Here is a 5,799-nt window from a genome sequence, read left to right on the forward strand (position 1 = left end):
AGCCACCCAAAGAGGAAGATAACAATCTCAACTCATTCCATAAACTGATCCTTTCTCTAGCAGAATTCAAACCATAAACCATAAAAACAAAAAAGCTCTTATGTTCAGCAAGAATCTCAACAGAAAAAACAATCATTTGAACTGAAGAGAAGACCAAGGAAACAGAAAGCATGATTGGATCCCAACCTACAATAATTCGAATAGCTAGGAGGCTCCCCAAATTATGAACATGATGCCAATGCACATGGAAACAAAGGCCAGTAGAAGGAGACATATTTTCATGCCTAACTTTAGCCTCTAGGACACCAAACAAAGAGATATTATTACCTCTGAAAAAGGAGCACACCTCCATTTGCTTCAAGGGCTCATTAAGATCCTTAATGTTCCAGCAACTAATTTTCGTCATATAGAGGAGTTAGAATTCTTACCACGTCCTCTGCCCTTAGCTTTAGCCTTCCCATCCTTAGGAGCAGGAGGAGAAGCAGCTCTTCCAAGGGAAGGGTCTTTGGTCACAACACCCTATTTGACAGAGGCAGGAAGAACAACCCACTGCTAGAATAAGAAACACCAATTACATGCAAGGAAGAAACACTCCCATCCAGCTCAAGACAATTCTCAGCCAAAGGAGAGAATTTATTCCCAGAGGTGCTAATCACAACGCCAATGTCACCCAAATTAGATTTAGAGGGAAGCCAAGACACCTCCAAAGAGCCCTTGCCAGACACCTTAGGTGAAACAGTTCCAGAAGCATATGTTTGAACAATCTTATCAATTGCAGCCGAATCACAAACATGAATACGAGTGGGAGATGAAAGACCCAGCACTTTGACAAGACTAGGCCCAACATTTGCTCCTATAGAACTGTTAGAGCCTCTAGGGATCACCTTGAGAGAACCAGAAGCATTCAAACCAGACCCAACATGAGCTATCACAGCTTGCTCATCAGCTACTGTAGATGGAGGGCCAACTACCTGCCCTAAAGAGGACATATCAGGATTAGACTCCAGCTTTGTAGGGCCACCATTCACAGCAACCTTCTCCTTGTGACTAGCCGCAGTATGCCCAAAGACATGACATTCAGAACATCAGGAGGTTTCCATGGATATCTAACATTAATAAAAGCAGATAGACCATTAGCATACTCCACTTCTACCACTTCCAGAAAAGGAGAATCAACATTTACTTCAACACAAATCTTTGCAAACCTCAGCCTCTGCCCCTTCTCTGTCAGATCATCAGCATGGAGGGGCTTACCAATTGCACTAGCTATATAGTTAAGACCTTGTTCTGTCCAAAATTCCAAAGGGATATTTGAAAATTGTACCCATGTAGGAATAGTACTCAGCTTCTCCTTAGTTAGAGCCATTTGAGGTTCCCATGGTTTAAGGATCAACAATTTCCCAGCAATATGCCAAGGACCAGGCTTCATAACAGAACGATAAGCATCAGCCTTAGAGAATCTGAAGAAGAAAAACCCTTGGTCATTAGCTGAGACATCGTAAATGCCAAACTTCACCCAAATCCTCATAATAATGCTCTTAACAAGAGGGAAATGGGCTTTTCATCAAGGAAATACCCTACAACACATCAATCCATAGTTCAGATCCAAGATTAATCACTTCTTGAGGGGGGCAAACCACAACCTTCAAATCACGAATCTGTGGAGGATAGTAAGATAGCTGCATACGAGACGAGGCAGGAGTACTCAAAGGAGGAGCCTGAATAGGCACCACCGGGGAAGAAACTGCTCCCAAATAGTCCAACAAATGAACCGAAGTACCCCCAGTAGCAATCAAACCAGGAGAAAAGGGGATTACATTCATCGCAGGCGATGAGTTAGGGTTTTTTGAGTTATCCTATTTTTAGAGTTTTTGTCTATAGAAGAAGAACGTAAAGCAGGAAAGTGGTCAACTACCTCCATCAAACTACAGCAGAAACAAAACAAACGAGAACACGAAAATTGCCATGCAAAAGGAGCAAAGAAAACGAAATCTATAGCTGTGAATGAATTGAGCGAGAGAAATCATGAAGCATTTTCTTTGGAAGAAGATCCAGTCGTAGCAGTCGAGTTGGAAGCCATGATTTTGCCTTAATTTCAGAAATCGAAGCGGAAGATCGTTGCTCAACCTTTTTTCACCAATCGAAACAAACAGATAGAGCCTGCGAAATTTCCTTGCCCAAATAACAAGTTAAGAATACCAAAGAATTTTTATTACTCCTCAAAGGTTACACTCGATAGAACTAAAATACTAACTACTACTAAAATTTTTTTTTCCTAAAATTGGAACTTAAATGCGAGAAAAAGGAAAAGTACAACTTAAGTAGGAACCTGATAAAAAGTAAAAGCATTTGGGCGATTGATCGGGGTTGGCTTTGACTCATGAGTATAGTATTTAAGAATAAGTTCTGTCTGGATCAACTAGACAAGGGGTGTAGAGACCTAAATATTTGGTCCATATTTTTTTTAAAGGAATATTGTAATTATCGAGTAAAGGCGTAAATTACGGATAAGGGATCCCGCACGGCCTTACCGTGCGGACTCCCCTTTTCCGATCGAATTGCGACGATCCGAGCCGCTCAATGTGTTTAGAACGTGATTTTAAGGGTACCCGCGAGAAATCAGCAAAAAAAATGATTGGGAAGGGCTTGATTGATCGGGAAAGGGAAGTCCAGCACGGTAAGGCCGTGCGGGATCCCTCATTGGAAATTTACTCTCTCTCTCTCTCTCTCTCTCTCTCTCGCTCTCTCTCTCTCTCTCTATATATATATATATATATATATATATATATAAAAGTAGGCTTCTATTGCGGACGTCCGCAGATTCATTAGATGCAGACTTCTTTTTTCAGCCGTTGGATCTCATCCAACGGCTGGGATTTTAAAATTGAACTCGCGGGTCAAATGGGGGCATGGGTCGGGTAAAATTGGTATCGGGTCAACCGGTTCCCACACGCGGATCCTTTTTTCTTTTCCAGCTTCCGGTGGAAGCTTTGCTTTTGCTTCAAACGGAGAGAGAGATTGAGGGCGATTTTGAACGACGACCGACGAAACGAAGAACAAATCGACTGCAAAAACCATGAAGGTATCTCTCCCTCTCTCTCTCTCTCTCTCTCTCTCTCTCTCTCTCTCTCTCTCTCTCGTTCGTTCGTTTGAAATCTGATTAAGGTTTTGTCCAATTTGGGTTTTTTCAGTTAACACGAACAGATCGATCGAATAAGAAGAACGACTGGAGGGTACTGCGCGAAGACGATCGAGTGAGAACAAGGTAACTTCTCTTCTCTTCTCTCTCTCTCGATCTCTGTATTTTTTTATTTCGAGTTAGGGTTTATTTCGTTCTTTAGCTTCTTTTTTTTAAATTTCGAGAGTGACTCACATCTTCTCCAACATTGCTGGTTATCAAGTTGATTTTGTTTATTTCAAGTTAGGGTTGATACGATAAACAAATGTTGGGCAAGAAGTTGCCGTTCTAGAATTGGAGAGTGTTTTTTTGTGGGGTTATACGGAAGTGATCATAATTCTAGGGCTATTCAAACATTGTCTAGAGATTTTGGTTCTAATGATGGAAGTTTTTTGCTTTCATGGTCTTTATAATTCAAAGAAGGGAAAAGTGTGCCACTTTTGACTGGATATACTGATATAGTCTCAATGCCGGTACACTACATTGTCATATGAATAACCTTCTTTGAATTAGTAAATGTACTTTGATTGAACAAATGCAATATTCTTCTAAAGCGCTTGAATTTTTACTCTTTGATATCGTTGCAATGGCTTAACGGCGGAGATAAGCTTAGCTTTTAAGCAGCTGTTGTTGTCCATGAAAGATTCACAAAGCATATGCTTAAGGCCAATTACAACTCATCTGAAGGAATTGCATCTTTTTGAATACATGATACGACTCAAATAACTAGTATTAGACAAACAAGATTATGAATGTGCAATTGCTATCTCCTCAACTTCCTGAACACCCAACCGATAGAAAAAGGAAAAAGGTCTTACCCGACTGAAACTTGATTCTGAACATTGCATCGAATTTGTTCAACAGTCAAAGTGAACGAACTAATACTATTATATAAGTATCTCAATTCAAGTCCTCATTCCAACCTTTGTAGTTCAAATGGAAAAATTCTTACTACTGGTATTGTCATCGCCGATTGAAAGATTCACTCTTTTTTGATGGTTTATCTTATAGTATTTTGTAAAATAAGTAGGACAATATGATTGTTATGAACCGTTTTCCCCAATTCTTTGTTTTGTCAAATTTGATTTGCTGTAGATAACCTATAAGATGACCACTAAGGTGCTTTTTGATCATGGGGAGTACCCAACTCGTACTATCTTTGGATTCCTCCAACATGGGGCATTGTATCCTTTTAAACTGATTTCAATTGTGGTTTTGTATAGCAGTCTACTGGTGTTCTAATTAAGAATTTGCATCATTAAATCTGTTGCCTTGTCGACTTTTGCAGGAGTTAGATCGATGTAGAGAGGAACTTGAAGCTTTGTTATTAGTTGAAGAAAGAGCCTGAGACAGCGATGAAGGGTTTTACCCGTAGACCATCACACTTCCGAGCTTGAACTAGAAGACGACAAAATTGAGTTTTTCACAATCGTAGAGAAATTTTTTTTTTTTTGGGTATATGTTTGGTGTTTCTTCTGATCGAGTGTTGTTTTGGTACATCTAAGTTTAATTCTTTCGTTGTATGCATGAACCTTATGAGTTGTGACTGCACCGGAAATGTGACTAGAAATTTTGTATCTATTTGAGCTTATTGAAACTTGAACTTGCTTGTGTACATTATGAGGTTGCGACCACATCCACTAGTTTAGTTCAAGTGAAAATATATGAAATTGTGTTTGGACTGCTGAAATTTAGACACTGAAATTTGGACTGCTATAATTGGTAAAACCATTCGGGCAGTTCCACTCTTCCCTGTTTTATTGTTCTGTGGGCATGCGTGCCCGTTTTCGGAATTTCCGAATTCCGAGATGCGAGGCAAGAGGGCCCGGGTCGAGGGAGCGCGAGCGGGGAAGCAAGCGCTCGCAAAATACAGAGTCGCCACTCGGGTTTGAAGGTCCGACACCCAAGGAACCGTATTTCGAAGCACTTGCCGCGCTGATTGATTTGAAAAAGTTTAAGGAACCAGTCCGTCATAACCATATCTGGGTTCGGGAGCCAGGTTACGAGAGGGGAAGGGTTTTATGGCACCCCTCTCGCCCAATCCGGAGATCGGTCTCTACTTAGGCATTTTCGAAAGATGTTTGTTTGCGATTCTGTTTGATTAATCAATTTTTAGCCATTTAGGGCGGGGGAACAGTTTAAGGGGATTAAAACTGTAACATGTTTGCAGGATGTGATAAGATATGGCATGGGCTAGTGAGATGACAAATAATAAATGGAATGAAGTTCAAAACATTGATCATATATCAAAACAGCGCTGTGTATGATTTTGGCACAAACGAACAGCCAGCTTGTATGCGTGAGTTCATCCGCATGCAAACGAACCATCGCGTGACATAACCATATACTCGCGCGAGTAATGACTCTTTACCAATAGTTTGAATTTCACCCCCTTCTAGGCTCTGGAAGGACCAGTGCTCACCCAGGTGCAAACCAAGCAGTTTATAGGTACTTGAAAGTAAACAATATTACAGCCAACAGATGGAAATATTATGAAAATGCAACCCCTAAACAGTGGGGGTGTCTAAACAGTGGCCAAGGCCAGGTTGCTCATGCAAGGGCAAACCCTGAAAGACAGAGAACCATCGCGCGACAGAATGAGACAGCCGCGCGATTGTTTA

The 5,799-nt window shown here is 40.8% G+C and overlaps 1 long non-coding RNA gene across 1 annotated transcript; it reads left to right on the top strand.

The window, feature by feature from the left end:
• Positions 1-2,818: 2,818 nt before the first annotated feature.
• Positions 2,819-4,783, top strand: LOC131303603 (uncharacterized). Its single transcript, XR_009192101.1, has 3 exons — positions 2,819-3,082; positions 3,192-3,265; positions 4,467-4,783. It is a non-coding gene; the product is annotated as an uncharacterized LOC131303603 (long non-coding RNA).
• The last annotated feature ends 1,016 nt before the right edge of the window (positions 4,784-5,799 follow it).

Source organism: Rhododendron vialii, chromosome 10a, assembly GCF_030253575.1.
Source record: "Rhododendron vialii isolate Sample 1 chromosome 10a, ASM3025357v1".
NCBI lineage: Eukaryota > Viridiplantae > Streptophyta > Magnoliopsida > Ericales > Ericaceae > Rhododendron > Rhododendron vialii.